This window comes from Rhinatrema bivittatum, chromosome 11 (genome assembly GCF_901001135.1).
Source record: "Rhinatrema bivittatum chromosome 11, aRhiBiv1.1, whole genome shotgun sequence".
NCBI classification, from domain to species: domain Eukaryota; kingdom Metazoa; phylum Chordata; class Amphibia; order Gymnophiona; family Rhinatrematidae; genus Rhinatrema; species Rhinatrema bivittatum.
Window position 1 is genome coordinate 16,702,082 of NC_042625.1, and position 26,602 is coordinate 16,728,683.

Sequence of the window (26,602 nt, forward strand, 5' to 3'; positions counted from 1 at the left end):
CCATAACGGTTTAAGACGATATTAAAATTATCGGACGATAATTTTAATCGTCCTAAAACGATTCACATCCCTAAGAAATTCCCTTTTATCACTTGACTACTGGAACGATCATGTAACCATATCTTCTTCTAGACTTCCTCTTGACTGTACTTTGCCTGCCCTAGGAACTTTCCCTGCCAAGGCATCTACACCAGAGGTTCTCAACCTTTTTTCTGTCGGGACACACCTGACAGATGGTTTTCAAATGTGTGACACACTGAACACATGACCATCATAGGGCTAAATGTAAAAGTACAGTTTGCATCCACTGGAACCCCCCGACCCACAATTATGGATGTAAAGCAGAATTATGACATTCCCCGTACAACTCACCTTACAAAAAATATATTCTGGTTCTAATGTCATCTCAGTAACAGAACTGCAACTACCAGGCTCAATAGCCCTACTTATGAAAAGACAGCAGTTTATCACTAATGCATGTCCTCTTGAGAAAATACAACAAATAAGACTGATACAGTAAAATACCTCACCTTGGTCACATACACAGAACTGACCTAACATACTCCCAGGATCTGTAGTAATGCACATAAACTAATCCACACACAGTTACACTTGTATTATGGAATACACTCAAATAGTAACAACCCTACCAATGAAATATTAAATCAGGCCCTAAACACCAATACACCTCCTATTAGGAAAACAGAACTAGCCAAGCAACTATAGATCCCAACACAGAAATAATTGTAAAACTATACGAATAAGCAGAATAAATGTTTCACAACTATGAACAGAATAATATCCAAAATTAAAAACTCATAAAAACTATTTAAAATTCTCCAAACACCAATAAAATATTTCAAAACAGCAGATACATCACATAATATTCAGTAATTAAAATGGCAGTCAATCAAGAAAAATAAACTTAAAAAGCCACCTTTACTAACCCCCTCCAGCAGCTCTCCTGCTCCTCTTCCATGCAGGCTAGTAGCACACACCAGAAGCAGTAGTGGCTGAAGTTCTGTACTCATGGTCCTCTTCCTTAGTGCTCACGACCAGTCTCTCTGTCTCTCTCACACACACATACCAGTTACACTCTCATGACCAGTTTCTGTCTTTCACACACCAATCATCTCCCGACCAGTCTTTCTCTTACATACACACCAGTCACCTTCCCGATCAGTTTCTCTCTCTCATGCACACACACACACACACACACACACACACTTCCCACTTCCATGTTCTATCTTACATATACAGGCTTCACTCCCATGCTGTGTCTCACACACACCCAGGTTTCTTACTCCTATGCTAGCTCTCTCCACATGCACAGCTTTCTCATTCCCATAATCACTTTCTCTCTCACACACACACATATACCAGTCACACTCGCAAACCAGTTTCTGTCTCTCACACACCAATCATCTCCTGACCAATCTTTATCTTACACACACACACACCAGTCACCTTCCTGAACAGTTTCTCTCATGCACACACAAGGCTTCCCACTCCCATGCTCTATCTTACATATACAGGCTTCTTACTCCCATGCTGTGTTTCACACACACCCATGTTTCTCACTCCTATGCTAGCTCTCACCACATGCACAGGCTTCTCATTCCCACAATCACTTTCTCTCTCACACACACACACTCCAGGCATCTCCCTGACCAGTCACTTCGTCTCTCCTATATACACACATCACCTCTCTGACCAGTTTCTCTCAATCACACACATGCTCTCTCACACACTACATAGATGATCTCAATCAAATGCTCTCACACAAAGGCTTGCAGTCACAGTTACACATGCACACTCTCAATCACACATACATTCTCTCATTTACAGACAGGTTGGCTGGCTGTCTCTCTCTCTCTCTGTCTCTCATGTCCTGCCCCCCCCCCCCCGGAGAACAAATGGTAGCTGCAGCAGCCTCCTCCTCCTCCAGCCCCCGCAGGCCAAGAAAGAAGAATCCCATCGGCCACGGGAGGCTAATGCTGCTGTCTCCTGTGCCGATTTCTGGCTGATTCTGATTTTGCTCCGGGCCCACGCTACTGGGCCGCACATATCTTATAAAATCCGGGGTCAGCGCGCGCAAGGGGGTGCACATTTATGCAACTTGCGCGCGCCGAGGCCGCTCCGATTTGTATTATATAGGCAACTCTTTTATACGTTATCAGAATTCAAATTTTTAAATCAAGGGTTTCTAATGCATAAAATCCTAGAAATGCATTCAATTAATAAGTCTGTGTTTTTTCATTTACTACATTGAAGAAAACATTTTATTATGTTAAATGGGTTTCTAAATAATGAATCTGATGTTCCCACTTAAAGCACATTTACTAAATTATGCAGAAACTGTTGTTCAGGTGGCACTGCAAGCAAGAGCTAAAAGTCAGCAAATAACTCAGTTCAGCTGTGGAACCTTCTGGGGACGTTCTGCCAGCCCAGATTACTGCAAAGCCAAGTCTGATATTATGGGCATTGCCTTGCTCTTCTCAATGCCCAATCCTTGGGCCTCAGCCTGCAGGAGGAAAGTAAAGCTGCGAACCGCACAGAGCTCTCGAGATCTTCCAGGAGCTGGCGGCACCGCGTGGCAGAAGAGACGGTGAGGGCTACGAAGCTCCGCGCTCTTCTGGCCAAGGGGAGGAACTTGGGGGGGGGGGGGGGGGGAGTGGGGAGAGGGAGAGCAATTCCAGGGAATTGGGCAAGGAGGAGAGATACCTGCCCCCACCTCCAGCCAATAACCTTCTGAAGCCGGAATTGCTGCGAGCATGGCGTCTTCTAGCATCATATTGCACTAAACCACAGGGGTGGGGTAAAAGAGGAGGACCCAGAGGACAGGGCTAAGAGAGTCTCTGTTCCCTATTCCTTCTTGTATTGTTTCCTTTTGTTTTAATGGGTATATTTATGCCATGTGAGACATCTCAAGCACTCAGCTATTTTGATAGCAAAAGACTATTCAAATTAGGAAGAAGTCAGTAGTACATCCAAACATGGTTTTCCATCCATAGATTTTAAAAACTGTTCATACACCTTTAAGTCATTAAGATTATTTTTTAACTCCCCAAAAAAATACAACATATTGCTATTAAATAGGTAATGTGCTACCATAAGGTCAAACTATAATAATGCTATGCAAAAATTGTCAACAAAGATAACAAGGTACATTTTTGTCATGTGTCACAAGCAACAGTAAAACAGTTACCATGGAAACCTCTCATTACTCTGAAATGCTTCAAATTCACTGTTGAAAACAGTCTGGAAGAGTGGAAACACTTTGGTGTATCCTTTCCTCCCAGTATGTGATGGAATCTATTCAAATGGATGGAAAACACTGGCAGTGATATTACAAACCACTTTACCTTCCTCAGCGATATCTGTGCAACCGTTTTCACTTGGGGTTTTGTTGAGAGGAATTCTTCTCCTAGACCCAAGTTCAGATTCATCAGCATTGCGGCAGGTATCGCATTGCGGTACAGCTGACCTTGCATGTCCTTATTACAAAGGGGTATTTGTGGCCAATCCCATTGCTCAGTGCCAATGTTGCCTGCCGCCATGAGGCGGGGCTTGGGATGCTGCAGAAGCAGCGTTCATAGCCCGGGCATGGGGTCTGACAGGGAGGGGTGAGGCAGCCTCGGCCATCGCTCCATAGTGACACCTAGAGGCTAGACTTGGGGTCCAGTAAGCCATGTTCCAGAGGGAGCCACGTCTTGTGGCAGGGCCGAGTCAAGAAGGAGATATAAAAATAGGAGGGGGACAGGGGGAACCCCAGATCATTGCAAAAAAAAGAATCATGGTGCCATAGAGCCCAACAGTGGCTGGTTCTGATTGAGCTGAAAGCCCAAAGCAGCAAGGGTACTCTGTCAGGCCAAAAAAATATTAGAAAAGGATCTGGATAGCATTTTAATGACTTACGCAAGACAAAGGCTGATTGGATTTTTAAAAAGTAACAAACCTATAATAAAGGGCAGTAAACAGCTCTTTGCAAGTTTTGTGAAAACTTGCTCTTGATATGAAACACTGAGCAGGTGCTTTAGAAAAAAGAATGCAAGGAATTTTGGTGCAATCCCCACAATCAGCGCTGATTATTTATAGCACAGAAGAATAGATTAATAGGGTTCAGAGGAATAAACTACTAGCATCCATTTGGTGTGAAACAAAAAAAAAGAATTATTGATTCTTCAGATTTTTCTTTTCTCATCTGTCAGTTTTACATATTAATTATTATTTTAAATCACTTAGCAGCTGACTGAGTGCCTGTTCCCTAACACCACAGCCATAGCCCTGCTGTCATATGATATTTTGAGGAAATAAGGAAAGGGGGAGAGCAGATAGTTCATTGGAACATGCATGCAGCATAATACATGTGGGCACAGCCAGGCTAGCTGTCCATTAAGGTTTATGACAACAGCAGAAAATGGAAAGCAAGTCTTAGGGACCTGAATTCAAAATGCATGCTATTTTTAGAGGTTAACACCTGATTTACTAAAATAATTGTATGCAGAGCGTAGCTGTGCTGAAAGAGGGAAGGTGTCTTTTTATCATATGATACAGACTTTCAGATACTTGAAAGGTTTTAATGATTCATGGTCAATATCAAACCTTTTACAATGGAAAAAAATCAGTAGAACTAGGGGGTCACGATTTGAAGCTCCAGGGAGGAAGACTCAGAACCAATGTCAGGAAGTATTTCTTCATGGACATGGTGGTGAATGCCTGGAATGTCCTTCCGGAGGAAGTGGTGAAGATTAAAACTGTGAAAGATTTCAAAGCAGCGTGGGATAAACACTGTGGATCCATAAAGGCTAGAGGATAGGAATGAAGAGTAGAGCCATGGGGGTGGCTTGCTGGAATGTTTACTACCTGGTGATTACTACCCTTCCTCAAAAAAAAAATCCCTTGCACAGTTAATGCAATCCCAACATTGCTCTCTGCTTCAACGGCAAAGGAAAATGTGGAAAAGAGGATTTGCATTCAGATAGCAACCAAAGAGGACTGAACTTAAATAAATAAACGTGGGGGTAGCTTGCTTATTACGGCGGTTACTACCCTAAACCAATTAAGCCTGATACATCACTTTGAATGCATACACAGTATTCCTCTCTGCTTCTACAGCAGGGGGTAATGTGGTCAAGAGGATTAGCATTCAGACAACAACCAACAAGAACTAAACTTCATAATGTGGGTAAACAAATAAGCATGGGGGTAGCTTGCTTATTATGGCAGTTACTACCCTAAACCAATGAAGCCTGATACATCACTTTGAATACATATACAGTGCTGCTGTCTGCTTCTATGGCAGGGGGAAAAAGTGGAAAACAGAATTTACATTCAGGCAACAACCAACAAGGACTGAACTTCACAATCTGGGTAAACAATCATGGGGGTAGCTGCTTATTACGGCAGTTAATACCCTAAACCAATTAAGCCTGATACATCACTTTGAAAGCATATACAGCGTTGCTATCTGCTTCAATGGTACGGGGAAGTGAGGAAACAGGATTTACATTCAGACATCATCCAACAAGGCATCAATCTGTGCAATCTGGGTATACAAGCATCGGGGTAACTTGCTTGATGCAACTCCAACATTACTCTCTGCATCAATGACAGGGGATGGCAGGAAATTTGAATCAGTTACCAACAAGAGCCCTGAAGTTGGTGGTTGGTGAAACAGATAAGCATGGGAAAATAATGAAACAGATAAATATGGGAAAATAAGTGTGGAAGCTTGCTGGGCAGACTAGATGGGCCGATTGATCTTTTTCTGCTGTCATTTCTGTTTCTATCATAGCTGCACTCTGCTTCTAATTATATTTTTTTGTGATCGGCGGTCCACAAGCTAACCCTGTGAACCGCTGTCCTTACCTCTCAGGCCAGGCTACAGCCACAGCAAGGCACCCTTGAGGCAGGACGCCGCTTCCCTTCCACAGACCCTGCTCCCTTCATGGTAGTGTGCCTCTGACGACCTGCAGCTGGACACCACCGATAGTCCATGCTGCAGGATGCCGCTGATATCTCCTAACCCTGCTCATCCTAGAGCACACGTGCCCGACATCACCTGTATTAAAGGGCCCGTGGCAGGAAAAAGCTGGAGGTGCCTCATGTTGACATCACCGCTTAGGCTTATAAAAGGTTCCTGCTGACACTCCACCAAAGCCTCAGCAGCACGTCTCCCTACTCCAGCAGTAGTGCATGTTACTCCAGTGTCTTATCTCTTGTTCCAGCGTTCCTGTCTTCAGTTCTTCAGTTTAGCATCTTATCTTCAGTACTTCAAGTCCAGATTCCATGTCCTTAGTTCTTCAGCATCTCCCGCATTGCCTGCCTGTTCTTCTCCTTGCATTCCTGCCCTGGCTATCTGTCCTACCATTCCTTTCGGATGAATACCTGGTATTGAGCTTGGCCTGCCTCTGGATCTGCTTGACCTCCACCTGCCACTGACCACCACCTGTACCTGAATATGCTTGATCTCCACCTATCACTGACCACCGCCTGTTCCTGGATACACCAGACCACTGCCTGCCACTGGATACGCTGACCATCGCCTACTCTGATCCAGCCATCTCAATGGATCTCTCCACCAACCTAAGACATGCCGGCCCCAGAACCCAAAGCCTGAACCCAAGGGGAATGTGGGCTGGTAAAGGCAGAGCTCCAGCTGGGTCTCTGCTTTGTCTGGGTTCACCAGGTTGCATCAATCCTGCCTCAGCCTAAGGGTCCACAAACATAACAATTTTCATATTCTACCACATTAATTGGCCCAAATTAAAGGACCAGTTAGCCAGGGTGGGGATGTGGGGCAAGACATCTGCCTTAATCCATTTCAAAACACCACCCCCATTCTGATCTTTTTCTTCCTCATACATCCAAAGTCAACAGCCCTTCTTGGTACCCCTTTTCCAATTCTGTCCTCTGAAGTCATAAACCCCGTCTGAATTCTTTCATCTGCTTCTCTGTCAAATGGTCATACACTTCTTTTGCATGCACCCAACCGCCCTTGGAGAGACTGGCAGAGGAAAAGCCTTTTACTTCGTGCCAATTTGGTATCCAATTCCTGTAATGGTGCTGCTCAGTAATACCTCAAACCATGAACCACAGGTAGTGGGGGTGTATGGCCACAGAGGGCATAGTAACATCTCCTGAGTTGGAGGTAAATTTACCTGAGCAATATATCCATGACAAACTTACCCCAGTTTAGTAAATACTATGTTAATGTGCTCATTACCCTAGAATTTACCTCTTGCAAATTCAGCCATTCTAAAATTGAATGAGCCTGTCTTATTTTTAGCTCATCAGTGGAATTTATCCCATGCAGCAGTTCCTGAGTACACTACATTATTTTGGGCACATATAACACACACCCTGAAATTATGCGTTAAGATTCTTTGGGTCTTATTTACTCGAGTGTATTAGTGTTAATGCAAGCATTATCACAGATCAAATTTCTCCATTAACACAGGCATTTTAACACACATCAAATCAGCATTAACATGCTTGTGTTTTTGCTGCTAAATTTTCTGATAATGAGGTAGATACAAACCTGTGCAAATTACCTCGTCTATTAACATGGATAAATCTGGCACATGTTAGATAACACAAATATTATGCCTGAAACCTAAGGGGCAGATTTTCAAAGGGTTACGCGTGTAACACCGAAAACCTGCTCCTGTGCACGCCGAGCCTATTTTGCATAAGCTCAGCGATGTGCGCATGTCCTGGGGCTTTGAAAAAGGGGCGGGGCTGGGGCGCTGGTCCGGGGGCGGTCCCGAGTCCTCTGGCACAACGGCTGTGCTGGGGGATGGCGCGCCGGCAGCTGGCCGTTCCAGAGGCAGGCGTAACTCCTGAAATAAAGGTAGGGATGGGGATTTAGGTAGGGCTGGGGGGTGGGTTAGATAGGGGAAGGGAGGGGAAGGTGGGGGGGAGTGGAAGGAAAGTTCCCTCCGAGGCTGCTCTGATTTTGGGAACGGGGAAAGCCATCGGGGCTCCCCTAGGGTTCTGCGCGCGCAAGGTGCACAAGTGTGCACCCCCTTGTGCGTGCCGACCCCGGATTTTATAACATGCGCGCAGCTGCGCGCATATGTTATAAAATCGGGCGTACATTTGTGCATGCCAGGTAGTGCGCACAAATGTAGGCCGCGCGCTCTGGTTATAAAATCTGCCCCTAACTGTATTTTGAGGTGCATCGAAATTATATCTTTAATTCCTGCATTAATGAGTGTATTGATTATTGCACCTCAGCATGCTTTGCATATAATCAATTTGTGAATATAGCGCTAATACCAGCATTAATGCATGCATTTAAATTGGGCGTTAGTTAACACACTGATTTTTATGTGCTTTGATAAATAGAGCCCAGTTAGCTACACTACCCTGCTGTATATATATTTTTTGGTTTACTATTTTGTATGAGTTATGAATTAGATTGAAAGTCGAACTGTGCTATATTCTTATTGTCTTAACCAGAGTAACAGCAGCAGTTGTTAATCATCTACATCAGTGGTTCTCAACCTTTTTCCCCATCGTGACACACCTGACAGACCACGCTCACATGTGTGACATACTGCTCATTACAATTCACGGCGGAAATAAAAAATAAAGGCCCAGTATTATTTTTATTGTTAAGAATGATACAAGGGAAAGATAAGTACTCTGTCTGAACAGAGATTGCATAAATAGTAAACCTCCCATACCAGAACAGCACCAATTTCTAGTACTCGAACAGTAAACACCTTACCTAACAAAAGGCAATACTGAAATTATTACACTAGGCCTTAAGACACCAATACATCTATTAGGAAACCGCAACAAGCCACAGTCTCTGTCTGCAGTGTAACAAAGGAAAAAAAGAAACATCACTAGTCCTTATAAAACAAATCAAGAAATATAAAATAAATAGCAGCAAAACCATACTAACAAAAAGAACAGATTATTTCAAAACAGCTGATGAATGGAATATCCAATAATTAAAAACTCATATAAAAATTTTCTAGATACCAATAAAATATTTCAAAATAGACACAAAGGCCCAATAATGAAAAATAATAAGGATTCAAAAAATGTTTTGCTCTGCAAATCTGGGAATGTTTGATATCCATTATCCAGGTGCCCTGAGATTGTTTTGAATTAGCAGGAGGAGGGATGATTTGCTTACAACTTTCTCCTCTGTCTCTCACAGTGGCTCTCAATCGCTCACATATACACATGCTTTCTCTATCTTACTTATATAGACTCTTAATTACACATTTACACACATGCTGTCTGTGTTTTCTCACTTACACACACAGGCTTTCAAACGAGGAACGTCAACCCTCACAGCAGATGGGACTCCTTTCTCCACGAGGGCTGAAGGTGAAGGAGGTTGCTTCTGCCTTTATAGTTGGAAGTGGAGGAGGCTGCTGCTGCCGCTAGTTCGGGGGGGGGGGGGGGGGGTTGAGTGAGTGAATGAGCAACCATATGTGTTTGAGATCCTGTGTGTGTGAGTGAGAACGCATGTATGTGAATGATTGAGAGCCTGTATATGTGAGAGTATGTGTGTGATTGAGAACCTGTGTGTGAGAGATAGCATGAATGTAAGTGTATAACTGAGAACCTGTATGTGTACGTTTGCAATTGAAAATCTGTGTGAAAGAGTATGTGTGTGTGATTGAGATCCTTTGCATGTGAGAGAGATCATGTGTATGTATGATTAAGAGCCTGTGTGTATAAGTAAGAGAGAGAGCATGTGTGTCTGTGAGTGATTGAGAGCTGGTTTAGGTGAGGGAGCATGTGAGTATGTGATTGAGAGCACTAGCATGGCTTTTCTTCCCAGGCATGCACCTGCTGCTCACCACGGGGGGGGGGGGGGGGGGGGGGGGAAGAAGAGAGCATGCCGGTGCCACTGACCAGCTGTCCTGCTGCGCTCCGCCTGGGCTATCAGCATTTTAAGCCCGGGTGGAGGACCTATTTCGCTTGGGTAGGGGGAGCAGCTGGGTCAGTGGGGGACCAGGAAGTGTGACGACATACTAGTTGAGAACCGCTGATCTAATGATGCAATTCAGTTTTCTGGTACTTCCTGAAGAAGACTGTAATGGGATGGAAGAAAAACTGAACATTTGAAAACCTTCAAGAGTTAGAATAAGAGCTTGATATCATAAGTAGGAATGTGTATTCATTTGAAACAAGTGTAAAATGTGATGAATGAGCCTGTTTTCATTTCATTTTAAATGAGCTGATTAAAAAAAAGAAAAATGTCAAATTTTCTTTTTCAGGAAATAGAGCACACTTTTATAATAGTACACGCTATTTCCAAATTGGTACGCACTGTTAGTAAAATAGGGCACCCTATTTTGCTGATCATGTGCACTATTTCCCAAAAAGAAAACAACATTAGAAAACAACAAAAAATAAAAAATAAACCCTCCAAAAACAAAAAATGAATAAGAAATCTCCTAAAAGTCTAAAAAGGTAATGAAGATGAAAAAAATTAGCAAGCACATTCTTAATTTATTTATATTTTGCTTTTCAGCTTACAATCTAAGAGGCGAGTTTTAAAAGCCCAACCCACGCATCCATCTGGGGATTTTCGAATAAGTTGGATTCGTGCATGCCGACTGTATTTTAAAAAGCACCCAGATATGTGCATAAATGCCACAGCATGAACATCTCAAAAGTGCTGGGGAATGGGCCTTTCAGGTCGTGAACCTGAGATGTGCAAGTAAACACTTATGCATCCTGGCATACGATGACGTCCCCTGCCACATAACTTTACTTTTGCTATGGATGCCGTGCTGTTAGGAATGTGGCTTCTGGGAAGGCCTTGCAAGCCGTGGTACTCACTCTGGTGCCGCCCAGCATGGCTCAGGACTCTATCTCCGCCATCCCACAGCATGGATGCTGCCATCTCCTCTGCACTCCCAAACACTGCTCCACACGCCGCCAACATGCTCCTGCCTCAGATGTCCTAAGGTGCGCACACATTCACAGCTCCTCCCCTTAAAGAGCCTGTGGAAGGAAAACCTTTGCGATGCCCCTTCATGATGTCATGCTGCCCTCACTAAGGGCTCCTCAGACCATGCTTCACTGCCTCAGCAAGGGGTCTCCTGCATCCTGCTGTGTAGTGTGTGTGTTGCTGCTTCCTGGTTCCTGATCCTGCATCTTGCCTCGTCTTTCCAGCCCAGCCCAGCCTTGCCTTGCCTTGCCTTTCCAGCTTGTCCAGCCTCGTCTTATCCATCCTTTTGCCTTCCTGCCTCCTCTGCGACATCAGTCCTTTTCCTCATCTCCCAAGCCTGCCCTCAGACTGACTTCTGGATCTGACCCTTGCCTGGACATTGACCATTCTCACTTGCCGCATGCCACTGACCCTAGCCTGGCCCTAGACCTATGCATACGCTACTTCCATAAGTCCGTGTCTTCTGGTGCCCATCTCTCTGGGCGCCCATCTTCCGGCGTCCATAGAGGCGGTCTCGTCTCCGCCTTTATGGACGCTTATGTTCACGGGCACCCATCTCTCTGGGCGCCCATCTTCCGGCGTCCGTTGAGGTGTTCTCGTGTCCGCCTTTACAGACGCCTATGTCTACCGGCGCCCATCTTCCGGCGTCAATAGAGGCGCCAGAAGACACGGATGCCGTTCTTTACAGCTATACAAAAACAGATCACGTACCTCCTCCGGTTTTTCAGCTGGGTTCACCGGTAGGATGGGTTCTCCTTGCTGCGGCCCCCCCCCCCCGCTGTTCACCTCTCAGATCTGCCGAGCATTTCCTGCGTTTCTCAGTCGAGCATATCTCCTTCTCAACCGAATGAAGATTAGTGCCAGAGCAATAACATACAGGTTGTCCATGGCGCAGTCCGGTACGAAGCTGATCGAACACCACACTAACGCCAGGTAAAGGGTAGGCGGTAAATTAACAGGTTAAAGACGCGGCAAAATAGCAGGTTAGAAAGGAGATTATCGGAGCGCATGTTACAGTATCGGAGGAAATAGCTAATCCGTTCATTAACATATCATATACATGCTGCATGCGGAAAGGGATACGCGTTGGTTTCAAGAAGCGCTAAGGATGCGTGAAACCGGATACTGTATCGCGGGATCGCCTTACGCATCCCAATTGTGCGCCCACAGCAGATTAGAAACGGGGAAACTACAGCCACACTTTACTGTATCGGCCTGATAGTGACTCTTGCCTAAGACCTACCGGCTCCCGGAACTTGAAGGCTCAACCCAAGGGGAAAGGGGTTAGTGTAGGTGAAGTTCCTATCTAGACTCTCTCCTAAGTAGCGCTGTCAGTGAGGTCCTATGGGGCTTGTCCTGTAGGTTGAGTTGACCTCACCACAGTAGCAAGAGTCCACAAATCTTATAAAAACTAGGCAGATCTGCAGGGTTTTAAGGGTTGGGGTTAACTGGGAGGAGTGAACCACTAGACTATTCCTACTATTTCTTAATGAAGAGGGTGGTGGAGGCCTGGAACGCACTTCTGAAGATGGTGTCGAAGAAAATGTCAAAGAATTCAAAGGAACATGGGGTAAACATTGTGGATCTCTACAGGCTAGAGGACGGAAATGAGATAAGCATGCAGGGAGGTAACTTGCTGGTATGGTTGTTACTATCCTTAGCAGAAGGCATGGAGATTACTACCCTCAACCAAAATGCTTTGAGGCTTTTAATGCAATTGCTCCCCATGGCAGTGAGAAAGGAGGAATTGGATTCAGATGACAACCAAGGGCCCCAACTTCCATGGTCTGGGATACTGATGTGCAAACATAAAGGAAAAAGCACAGGACTACTTCTATGACCAAGTCCTAAAGGAAACGAAGAAAGCGCGCATGGGGGTGACTTGCTGGTGTGGCAGTTACTACCCTTAAACAATAAGCCCTGATACTTTTCATGCAGCTCCAGCATTGCTCTCTGCTTCAGTGGCAGAGGAAAAGGGGAATTGGATTCACACAGCAATGAACGAGGTCCCCCGACTTTTATGGTCTGAGGAACTGATAAGCATGGGGGTAACCTGCACAGAGCAGCAGTTACTACCCTTAACAGAAGGCATGGGATTACTACCTGTTACGGCCCTGGGCCGTGCCCCGGGTCCTTCACTCACCTCGAGGCCGGCCCGGGCTGCTGTAGTCCCGATTTGGCCTGCCCAGGCCTCTGCCGCGGCGCTCCCTCCTCGAGGGAGACGCCGGCGTCACGTCGCATCTGGTCCCACCCCCTAGGCGCGCGTGCGCGCAGGGGCTCGGACTTTAAAGGGGCCAGCGTGGGAAAAGTCAGAGGACGCCTTCGGATGACATCAGACGCTGCAGGGTATTTAAACCCTGCAGCTTGGCCTAGACCTCGCCTTGCAATGAGGTTCACTCTTCGGAGTTACTAGTTGCTGCTTTGGACTTCTGCTTGTCTTCAGCTTCCGACGTCTGACCCTGCTTCGTCCCTCGACTCCGGTTTCAGCTTCCATTCCTGGTTTGACTCTGACTTCTGACTTCTGACCCTGCTTTGTTCATTGACTCCGGCTCCAGCTTCCATTCCTGGTTTGTCTTCGGCATCTGACTTCTGGCTTCCGACCTTGGCTTGTCTCCGGACTCCGTCTTCAGACCTCGCTGCTTCCGCAGTTATCTGGTTCTGCACTCGACCAGAGGGTTCGCCTAAGTCCCAGTGGCTCGGGTCCTCACGGGCTCCTCCCGGGGGGACCGCGGGCTTCCAAGGGTGAAGTCTCTTCTGACCTCCTGAGCTCCGCCTCTTCATTGGACCACCTCCTCGGGCTGCTCTTCTGGTCCTTGGTCGCAGAGGATCACACCTAAGACCAAAAGGCCCGGGTCCCTTCAGGCTCCTCCTGGGGGGACCTCGGCTTCCAGTGGTGAAGCCTCCTCCGGACTATCTCTTCTGCACCGTCTCCCGGCTGTGACGTTCCCTGTGGATCCTCCACAGTAAACCATCTTCAGTCGCAGCCGGCCCAAGGGTCCACAACCCATAACACTACCGTTAACCAATAAGCCTTGAAAGAGGGCAGACTCGCGGCATGCGGGGAGGGCCCCCCCTTAACATGGTACTTGCCAGACTCTCACCCTTCCCGACTTACCCGCGGCACGGAGTCGGCAAATGAGCCCTCCCCTGGTCCGGGGGAGGGGCGGGGATGACGCGCATGGCACGGCGATGCCGGTGCATCATCAAGTGGTGACATCAGCCTCACGAATCTCACGATGCTGGGGTCACCAAAAACCACGGCGAGTGCTGGGCCTGGCCTCTTTGCCCGGCCAGCGCTCGCGTTTTCTCCACCCACCCAGAGGAGCGAAGGGGAGAAGGTCATAGGGAAAGGGGCAAGTAGGAAGTAACACGAGCAATATGTGAAGTTGATGCTAAAAGGTGGATAATAATGTATAATTCATCGTAGCTAGATGTTGGCGGGGGTACCCGAGTAGATGGGGACCTCGAGGACACGGTCAGGCGGACCACAAGTTCTCAGTGAAGGAAAGTGCATGTAGTTGGGTGTGGGCTGCCTGGAGGAATGACCCCGTGGCTCTGGCACGGCGGGGGGCCGGAAAGATGGTGGCGGACTGGCTTAATACGGCGGACGCCGGATTTGACGCCCGGATTACAGTATGGCTGAACGCACCAACAGCTCGGGTACTGGTAACGTTTTATGTTAAGTTACTCTATTGATGTTAATAAATGCTGCGGCCTTGTTTTCACCAGAACAGGAGTTTGTGTGGTATGTTGGGTGGTATGGGAGGGGGGACCGGGAGTGGGGAGGGGGGAACGACACGGAAGTGCAAGCTGCCAATGTTAATGCTTTTTATGCAGCTGCAACATTGATCTCTGCTTCGAAGGAGTAGGTGATGTGTGAAAGGAAAGAGGAATTTGGATTAAGAGACAACCAACACAAGCCATGACTTTTTTACAGTCTGGGGTACTGATGCACAGACATTAAGAAATAAACACAGGACTGCTTCTACGGCCAAGTCCATAAGCAAAGCACGTCAAGCAGCACTGACTGATACGTGGGGGTAACCTGCACGGCGCGGCAGATACTACCATGGGAAGCTTGCTGGGCAGACTGGATGGACTATTGGTCCTTTTCTGCCATCATTTCTATGTTTCCTCCACTCCTACTAGGCCACTCCTCTGCTAGAAATCACAAAGAAATTTAGCATGCCAGTAAGCAAATCTTGTTTGTATGCAAACCTTGTAGTACAGATGCAATTATAAGATTATTGCTTAAAAAATGTACCTTTAAAATGTATTTTTTTCATTTGATGAGGTAATACATGCTCTTTGCTAATGGAGAAAGACAGAGACAAAGCTAGCCCTGCACAGAATTAAAAAGATAATTTCCAAAGGTTGCATGCAAAGTTGGGAGGATAATTTCAAAGCTTTTTACATGGGTAAAAAGCAACACATTTTACTCGCACAAACTTGTGGTCTGAGAATTACTCTCCTTCAATGCAGCCGAAAGTACATGCAGTGTCCACAAAGCGTGCACTTTAAGCCACATTTAGAGGAGGCACGCCTGCTGGGAGGGAGAGAAAATAACACGCACGGATTCCATTTTCAAATCCTCCATGAAAAGTACCCACCCATAAAAGCAGGTGCAAACCCCTGGCAAAGGTACGAGGGGAGTTTTGTCCATGGGCAAACAGTACCCATAGACTTCGTCCCAGTGTGGAGAGTTTGAAAGTTGCCCCACCCTCAGATATCTAAAATCTGTATTTGGCTAACACAGTTTCAAGCACTTCCAGGTTTAGATGTGCATCTGAGCTGACAGACTTCAGGGAGTGCTTTAACCTTTATGCACCCAGATGTAAATATCAAAATCCTGGGTGTCTCAATGTAATACCATTTAGGCCTCGGATTCTGTATCAAATATTATAGCCTCTAAGCAGGAAGGGGGTTTTGACTGACAGTGTTTCTCTGGCTTTTTAAAAAAACGTTGCAACAATTTAATTGAAGAAAAAAAATGTTGTTTCTGTGGTTTATCTAAGTTTTTAAAGATGGATTTGAAGCCCTTAAACGTCTTATTAATTCATACACAGCATCTGCTAAGATGATCTGATCTGATCAATATTTTGCATAATGTGCTTCCTTTTCCTTTCGTAATAATTCCTAATTGGTTTGTGGTATTTTTGGTTCTGCATCACTTATAAAAATGCCAAATGTTTTTTGACTCTGTCAAGTTAGTTTTTTCTCACACTTGTGTTTAGGAATGGATTTATATGTGTGAGTGTGTTTTTATTTTTCCACTCCTCTAGTTTGCCTTCTGTCAGATCTTAACTGTGTGAGTATAGGAATATCTGGAAAATGTTTTGGTTTTTTTTTTTGCTCCAAGTTAAATGCTCAGTTTCAATAAGAACATAATTGTGTTTTAAAATTTGATAGGATTTTTCCAACCTGAGTAACCAGGTTATTTTTTAACCACAATTTGTATGTTGTATGGACTGTACAATATCAAAAGAGGATTGGACAAGTTTCTGAAGGAAAAGTCCATAACCAGTTATTAGCCAGCCAGATAGATTTGGGAAAGCCAGCGCTGAAGTCTGAGAGTGAGAAATAAACTAACTACTGACAGGTGCTTGTGATCCGGACTGGCCACGGTCAGATACAGAATGCTGGGCTCAATGGATCTTGCTCTGACCCAGCATTACGCTTCCTGGGTTAATTTTCAAAGGATATACATGCATAAAATTAGCATATGCATGCGTAAGTAGCCTGTACTCACGTACAGGCTATTTTATAAACATGAAAAGTACGCACATATTTTTGGTTTCGTGCACACATTTACTTGTGCAGAAAAGGGGTGGTCTAGATACATTCTGGGGCTGGACCAAGAGGTAGACATGCAAATTGGTGTCTTATTACATGAATACATTAGGCAACTTATTTGCACTATTTTACACCCACTAATTAGTGTAACTGATGTCAGACTCATCTGCTGTCTACTATTTTTGACTGGGAGCTCTGAGGGAACTGGGGGGCAGGGCAGGTGCTTTCAATAGGCAAACTAAGCACTCGCCTAGAGCACCAAGATTTTGGGGACCGCAAAATCTTGGCTGTGTGAGGTTTAGATGGATGCTGTACCAGAGCCCATACCATCTAAGAAGGGAGCACTGTGTTGGAACCACTGCCACCCATACTTAGGTTGGGGGAATGGGGATGAATGACCAAAGGTTTGCCTAGTGCACTGAATATGTTTGCACCGGCCCTGCTAGAGTGAGTTCAGGGTGAAGTACTAAGAGGGTGTCTGTGAACTGGAGTTGGACTGGGTGAACTGGTTGAGGTTTTAGCACACTGATGATTTCAATTTTGTGTGCATTTTTTAAAATATATATACTTCCATGTATAAATCAAGGATTTATATGAGCAAGTTCTGTTTTTTCTCGTAAAAAAACCCCATGCATATGTATGTAATGAAAGTACACGTGTTCAGTGCATTGCAAATATTTACGTCTTGTTGGGAGACAGACATACGCGTATTTTATAATCTGCGTGGACCAGATACACACATCTTATAAAATACTATGGCCTGGATTCACTAAATCATGATGTTTTATCACAGTAGGGACCTGTGGTAACTTGGGCGATAGTGACTTGGAAACAGCCAGAAAGAATAAGGAGGCAGACTCTAGCTGTTTCCTTTTTGTGCATTTTATTTACAGCAAAAAACGAAGTGCAAAGCAAAACAAACAAATGATGCAGCTCATTTTAAAGTTTATTTAGCAGAGAGACATCATACAAAGCAGATTTTAGTGTAGGCAGATTTTCTGCCTGCTCCCTGGGGCATCTCTAACCCTTCTGGGCTGAAGGGAATCCTTCCTGGGCTCAAAATCTCTTGCTGGGTTGGGACAAGAACCAAGCAGTCTTGGTCCAAGAAAAGGATGATCAAGAACATCCTGTGGCATAGATTAGTTGGAATCTGATGCCTCAGGAGAGGCATTACTCTACAGTCAAGAAGGCAGTTCCAAATGTAACTATGGATAAATAGAAATAAGGAGTCCTATATGAGGGTGATGAGATGGCTCCTGGCCCTACAGCCCTTCAACTATAAGATCCGACATAGGGCAGAAAGGGAAAATGCCAGTGTGAATTTTCCTGTCTAGGGAGGTGTCCCTGGTAGAGGCAAGTGCTCATCCCGGTAAGGCCGAGCTGAAGGAGAGGGTATGTGAAGGAGTCTATAGGAAACTCCTTCAGACCACCTTAAGTGCCAAATAGCTGTGGCCATCTATCATCCAAGAAGGTTGCTGTGTACCCTTGATGTGGGCGGAGCAGGCAGTCAACCAAATGTTAAAACGTTGTGGGGAGGGGGCACCATGGAATACAAATGGAGGATGGTAAACTGGTAAAGTCCCCCTGGCATTGAGAACGCAATCTTCTCCTTCGCTGCTGGCACGAGAGGTATCTTCCAATAGCCTTTTATAAGGTCCAGGTTAGAGATAAACTGGGCTGATCCCAGCTACTTAATCAGTTCATCCCCTTGAACCATCAGGTACGCATCAAGTTTTGAGACCTCGTTGACCATTTTAAAGTCAATGCAGAACCTTATACTCCCATTTGGCTTCGCACCAACACTATGGGTGAGGACCAGTCACTGTTAGATTCCTCTATAACCCTAAGCCGGAGCATCACTTCGGTCTCAATGACGTGGTGCTTGGCTTCGGGAATCCGATAGGGTTGTTGCCATACCACAATCCAGGAGGCTAATAACGTCATGATGACCAAGTGGGTACAACCTGGTAGGTTCGAGAAGATCTTGTTTTGCTCTACCAGCTGCTTTATGTCAGTGCTCCCAGGTTCCCCGTTGATCACCAGGGGTTTTCGTGAGTCTTGCGGGAGGTCGGGAGGGTGGTGTGACAGGGGGGAAGGCAGAGTGAGGCGGGGGCTGGACAGAATTTTGAAGGGGCACTTTTTTCCCCTTCAAAATTCTGCCGCCTAAAGCCCTGCCTCATTGGCTTGTGAGCAGCGGCGGTGACGCCCCTAATGGTTGGCATCCTAGGCCCAGGCCTAGTTTGCCTAGTGCTTCCGCCGGCCCTGGTGGCAACTGTGGGACTCTTGCCTAAGCGGGAAGCACAGGCTGGAGCCCACTGCACAGCAGCAGGAATTTAAAAAAAGGGGCTGCAACCGAGGGCGCGGTGGGGGGTGTCAGTGTGACTGGGGGGGGGGGGGGGGCAGCGCAAGGCAGATGGTGCCTAGGGGCGCCTAATCCCCTTGCATGGCCCTGGTTGCCACGACCTGTGGTAACTTGGGTGACAGCAGCTTGGAATAAGGTTGAATCTGACTGTTTTCTGTTTGTGAACAAAGTGCAAAGCAAAACAAACAAAATGATGCAGCTCACTTTAAAGTTCAGGTAGCACAGAGAGATCACACATTGCAGATTTTAGTGTAGGCTGCTTTCCTGCCTGCTCTCTGGGGCATCTCTAACCCTTCTGGGCCCTGTCTTCTTATGCTAGGCCGAAGAGATCCTCCCTGGGACTAGAATCTCTTGCTGGGTCAGAGCTTAAGGAGGATTGGGCCAGATATCTGTGGCCGGTCCCTTAAGGTGATCTGAAGGAGTTCCCTGTAGACTGTCTTACAGGGCCCAATATTGCGGGGGAGGGACCATTCTTGTGATATTTTGTCCCTCCGCTAAAAATATCATGGCAGTGTCACCTGCGTTTTGTGACACGATAAAACTCTGCGAGACAAAACAAAACAGCATAGGCCTTGGTAAATTGTGATGACGGTGCCCAAGACAAAGGACCACAATAGTCTTCAAGCGCCCTGTGGCCCAAATCCAAATTGGCCCGAAAAGTTAAAAAACAAAATTGTGACCGGGGTCTAACATGACCCTCCTTCCCACTCGAGGGCTGCCAAATTGAGGCAGCCCTGCTAGAAGAAGTAAAAAAAAAGATTAAATGGTTTGTGCAATGATGATCCCAACTGCCCAACCCCATTCATATAGCAGAACCTCCCCAAAATGTTAGGTCTCTTTACCTCATTCCGCCTTCCATGAAAATAATAGAGGTCATGTGCCCTCCCCCATCCCCTAACTCATAAAAAACCTCACTGGTTGTATGGTGATGCCCCCCCCACCCCAAGACCCCAAAATAAAATGTTGGTAGTGTAGTGGTCCCCTTGGACTTTGCCCCTGACATGTGATGGGATAAGGCCTGGTCAGTGCCATTTTGAAAAATGGCACCGGCTGGAGCTAGGGGGCTCTCCGGCCTCTTGTAAAGATCACTGATGCCTTCTTTTAGGTAATGGGGTGTGGCAGGGGGAACCTCTGTACTACCAATGTTATGGTTTTTTTTTAATTTGGGGAGAGGGTCGGTCAATTTAGACCTCCCAGTCCCATTTTTTTACTTTTTGGATCATTTTATATTTCAGCTGTAAGGCCCTTTAAATCTACCACGGGATCATCAGCACCCATGTTAGGGACTCAGTGCTCCAGCAGTAGATTAGCGATTCCTCAAAAGTTGTAGATAAAATAACATGTCCGACAAATTTCTGTCAGCTGCATTATTTTATTTAAATATGATTAGGTGTACATGAGCTGCTTTGCATGGATTTGCAACATTCATGCATGCAAATATCATGCATGGCAGCTTATTGTAATAGGGGAGGGCATCTGGTCTAAAATATGCACAATATCACAAATATCATGCAATATCACTTCGATAGGGCTATACCACTCGATATAGAGGGTTTATCACACAATATATGCTGTCTGAGTTATAGCCCTAATGCGGCTTTATGAATCACCCTATATATTTGATCTCCATGAATCCATATGCGCATATATGGGGCTGCACATAGATCTTTGAAAATTCTCCTTTAAGGAGTGAATTTTCAAAAGTGTTAACTTTGGGAATTAGCTGGTTAAAAATTTCTCCCCTATGACTGATTGAATTTAACTAGCAATGAGGATAACTTTCTAACAACTGTGAGTGGCGGCATATAGATGTGTTTTTGGCCACTTGTACTTTTATCATGGTATTTTGTAACCTGTGCATATCACACATGTGCATATTATAAAATACATGATCTTTACCTGCAACAAACATGCGTATGTATGCTTATGTGCGAATACATGCAATGCATCGAAACCACGCGTTTCAATGCATTGAAAGCATGCACTTTTCCTCCCTATTTTAAAATTATATGGACATATATTTTACATGTGAAAAGAAAATAGGACTTGCATATATCAAGATATATGCGCGCAAGTTGGCCAATTATAAACCATGTGCATATCAAGGAAATTACCAGTTTACCAATTAGCCCGTCAGTTCACCCACTCCTTTTCCAGGTCATTGCGTCCCTCCTGGTTCTTAGCCTGAACTCCGCCCAGTTCACCCAGACCTCCCACCCCGGCCAATGGCACACAATAAACATGTTTACTATCACGCCAGATAATTAGCTGATGTAGAAATATGCAAGTAAGTTTGCAAATATTCATGCGTAGGTGTCTTTTAAAATAGAAACTTACAGGCCCTGCCCTGGAACATCCTACACCACCCCTTATTTACATGCATACGTGTGTGCTCAAAAGTGAATATATGCGCATATATTCTACTTTTATTAAATATGGAATATGCGTACAGAGGCTACTTACATGCATATATGCTAATTTTTACATGCTAGGAGGTGCATTTGAAAAGTCCAGCGAATGTCAGAATCGGGAGATGTGAGAGGTATGTAGGACATGCACGTGCCCAGTGGATTTTTAAAGCTGTCATGCATGTGCCTCTTCCGAGGTGCGAATATTTCACTTCAATTCATAAAGGGGCGTGGTGTGAGAGGGGTTTGGGTATTCCGGGACAGGGCCAAGAGATGTGCGCGCAAATACTTACACGTCTGGACGGGCGCTCAGGTCCAGTGCCATGAAATGGTATTTCTGCTGTGGAGGAGGTGTAAGTATAAAAAAACCTGCCATCCCTGAGGGGTTTAAAGGGTATGTGCACACATGTAAAATTGCCGTATCTCTGGGCACATGCTGACACGTGCGTCAATGTGCGCCCATGTGCCCTTTTGAAAGTCACCGTTATCATATGTTGAAAATTCACCTTTAAATTTACAATGCACATAAATGTTGCCAGTTAAATAAAGGAGTGGGGCCAGAGGCATGGCTAGGTCAGGGGATGGAAGTTGGCCGGTTAGTACTGGCTCTCAGTAATTACCGATTCAATTACCCAGCTAAATGAGTAGAAAAAAAGCTGGCAAATTTTGTTTGGCTAGATTTAGAAACATTTTCAGCTACTAATGTAATTGGTTAGGTTCAGCTGAACATACAGCTAAACGTCACTGACTAAACTCACTCACTCAGCAGGTACTGGAAAATGGCTTTGTTTGTATATAATAATTGCTCTGTGATGTTGGTATGCTGAGCATGCTGTGCACATTGCTAACACTTGTACGGCAAAGGGGACCCAGCCTTTGGTTCCTTCGGGCACCAGGTACACTTCTACGCGTTCCAACAGGGCTATAGTTTGATTATTTTTGGACTACAGGTATTTTTTCTGTGGTACCTTTTCTGCATAATTCATACTTTGAAATACTGCTGACTGTGAGGATTAATATGAAATACACCATTAATTTTGGTAACGATTATTTTATCTATTTAATTCATTAATTTATTTATTTAAAATAGTTTATATTTCACTTATACAATGGGAGTGGGTCTAAGCGGTAATTTTCTATGAAAATAGAAATTGGTGGTGGTCAAAATCTTTTAAAATATTGTAATGGAAATTTTAGACTTGAGTAAATATTCTGTTCTCTTGAATTTCATCTTCATATGTGCTCAACATTTGTTAATATAAAGGTGTTCGAATAGGTGCTCATCTCATAACCACCTACCTCTGCAAATTAACTTCTCTTTTGGATTTTTAAAATCCTATTAAAAATTCTCTACTTTTTTAGGAATTGCATACTAGACACACAGCTTTGGACTTACAAACATTGCCACATAACCATTTTGAAAAATAAATCCCAATATTTATCTGGTGTATCATAAATTAAATCTATTCTTAGGTGCTTCAAAAAGAAAGCAATAAAATACAGCATATAAAATACATATTGGAATCAATATTCATCCACTATCCGGCTTATCAAGTTACCTGAATAAACTTATCTTGCTAACTTGGCAGAGATATTTAGCAGCGTGGCCATGCTGCTGAAAATACTCAGCTGTCATAGTTAGCCAGATAAGTTTAGCTGGCTAACTATAGTACAGCCAAAAAGCTGTCTTAAACTTATATGGCTAAATAAGGGGGTCATTTACTAAGGCTTTTCTTCCATTCTTTGTCTATGGGAAAAATGCGTAGTAAATCAGTCCCTAAGCCAGATAACGCTTAGAATTAGTGTTAATATGGCTAAGCCAGATAAGTGACTGTGCCCCAGAATTCCCCCATCCTGCACCTCACTTAGGGCCTCATTTTCCAATATCGCATTGGTATCGCATGTGATACCAAAAAGGGGTGTAACTTATGCTAATAAGCATGTGTTATCGCAAGTTGCACTATTATCCCAATTTGGGCTACATTGCGGTTCACGATGTCTTCTGACAGGCCTGTTTCAGTATGATGCAGGCTCAGGAGGGAGGGAGGGGGGGGGAGGAGAGAGAGAGAGAGAGCGAGAGAGAGAGAGAGCGAGAGAGAGAGAGAGCACCTTGCCGAAGTGCCTCCTCCCTAGATAGGTATTTGTATCCCTATGGGAGGCCCACCCAGTAACTCGAGGTGAGGTTTAAGTATTAGTGTAGGGGGTTAGGGGCCACTTTCACATTCAACGTGAGACGTACGAACAGAACAGTGGTCTCTTGTGAAGATTTGCTGGCCTTCGGAGTGAGGAAACTCACTCCAAGATGAGATTTGGGCAATGTTCTCTCAACCTAGCTTGATGGGTCATCAAATCTTCACAAGAGACCTGTTCGTACGTCTCACGTTGAATGTGAAAGTGGCCCCTAACCCCCTACACTAATACTTAAACCTCACCTCGAGTTACTAGGTGGGCCTTCCATAGGGATACAAATACCTGTCTAGGGAGGAGGCACTATGGCAAGTCTCTCTCCCTCTCCCCCTCCCCCCCCCCCAGCCTGCATCATACTGAAACAGGCCTGCGGTTTGCAAAATTATCACATGCAGTAACTCCTTGGAAAATGAGGCCCTTAGTCAGCTTAACATTTTAGCCAGATAAACAGCCAGCTAAGTGGCCGCTGCTGAGCATGGATCAAATATTCAAACAGCACCACTTAACCAGCTAAGTGGCACTGAATATTGGGCCCATTATGTTAGAAAGTATTTTCTATTCATGAGGAAAACAGTCATGCCAATTCATAAAAATTATCTATTCTACATCTGGGAATGCTACTGCATATACTTTATAACGCTTGAACTTAAAATGCTGCTTTTGAGCTTATTTTTCTTACTGGTAAAGCTTAAGTATGCTCTTTAGTTGCTTCCAAGGAAGATGTTATTTTGCAATTATCTCTGTTTTGATTAATGAATTTTCTGCTGGTATTCTCGCACAGATGTCAAGCATCTTGCCACTGGGACAAATATCCACTGGTTTGAATATAGCAAGAAAGAAATAATTATCTGATCCAAACTTCAGAATGCAAAATCCCCAAAGTCTCTTTATTATCTTGGCTTAATCTTTCAAGGAAAATCATGCTAACATAAACAGCACATACTCAGCTATAGCAGTAAATGACAGTTCCGATTAATTCTCCATTATTGATCCTGTTCTGTAACATTGAGCCAAACCCTCAATGCACTGTTCTGAGAGGGTCGACATACCCCACAGAGAAAGCCAACAGGGTAAAGAAAGGCTGTAAAGCCAAAAAATGTTTAAAAAGAGAGAGAATGCTATTGGTATTTCTAGGGAGGAGAACTGGAAAGGGAGAGTCAGAGCTGTGTCCCCTGCATCTCCAGGGTTCTGGAGAGATAAAGGATTGTCAGAAGGTATGAAAGAAAGCTGTTGGGTGGGGATTGGAGGACCTGGCAGAAGAGATGAAAGGAGACCCGGGAAAAGAATTTCAGGCAAGACTACTGGCACAATCAGGGGGGAGGAAAAGGGCTGTGGAGGAACTGCTGTGCTGCTGGAACAGGCAGGCTTCAAGGGTACCTGATCCTATGGTTAGAGAGGGAAGTGTTGGTGAGCTAGAAAGAGTCTTCTTTATGATGCCTGTGTGCTTTGAGTTACAATCAATGTCGTTCTGAGAGGAGGTGGCCAGGAAAATAACAAACAGCTTCAAACTGGTGGAAGCCAGGCCGCATGTGACTCCTTTCTTTGGATGAGAGCTAGAAGTGGCTCGGTGCGGAAACCCTGATCACTATTTCACAGTTGTCTCAAACTGCAAGTTTAGGCATATGTCTTCCAAATTATAAAGGGTTGGGGTTTTGGTGCTAGAGGGAACTTCAGCAAAAGGGGAAAATATTTTCTCTTGAATTCGCTACCCTGTAAAAGGAAAATAATCTATAAATTACAATGCACAGCAGCATTTTACTCAGTGGAGTTACATAGAAACATAGAAATGACGGCAGAAGATGACCAAACGGCCCATCCAGTCTGCCCAGCAAGCTTCACACTTTTTTTCTTCTCATACTTGTTTCTCTTGGCTCTTAGTAACCTTTTGGTTCTATTTCCCTTCCACCCCCACCATTAATGTAGAGAGCAGTAGGGATGTGCAGACCAAAAGTTTATGTTCATAAGTCCATAAGTCGAAAGGGGGGGGGGGTCATTTGCGGTCAATATGGACATATGGAGAATTCCATAAGTTGAGTCTATGTCCATATGTGCAAATAAAAATTTAAACCCCTCACCCTCCTTAATCCCCCCCCCCAAAGACTTACCAAAACTCCCTGGTGGTCCAGCGGGGTCAGGACGCCATTTCTGAACTCCTTTGCAAGGAGCACGTGACGTCGGCGTCACGTCGGAGTGACGCGGCGTCACGTGATTCCCTGCGGGTTCGCTCCGGGACCCTCGTTCGACCCAAAAGGAACTTTTGGATAGAAGGGTAGCCGGAAGGGACAGGGACAGGGGATGGGACTATGTAGTCCCATCCCCTGTCCCTGTTTTATGTACTTTCTACCTTCAGTTCGGATGTAAACCGGTATGATGTAACCACTAGTACCGGTATAGAAAAGAATTAAATCAATCAATCAATCAATCAATCCTGGGTGAGGATCATAGCTCCCTCCAACTCTTTCCTTGTAATCTGGAACAGCTTGATTATCAGGAGGGAAAGGGGGAGGCTTCAGAGAGTAGTGAAACAGGTCCATTCCACTCACAGACAGTTCATGGCAGTTCACATGAGTTTTATTTCTATCTACTGAGTAGGGGACTGCCAGTACTTATGAAACAGCACAACAGTTCTGTGGCGCTAAGAAGTCCTTGTGCTGCTCAACTCATGTACACACACCAGCTCATGGGAACAGGTACCTGCATTGTAGTACTTTGTCACATGTATTTTGCTCATTATTCCACTATTCAGAGTCTAGTTTCTCAGGCTTTCTATTTTGGTTTTGTCTGCATGTTTGTTTCTAATTTGTAGTCTCTTATTTTTATATAAGGTAAGGATAAATCTCTGTTTTGCCTGTGTGTGACTGAAGTGCAGTATTTCTGCTAGTGTATAGTTTCTCTGTAGTAGTAGTCCAACTTGTTCTGTTA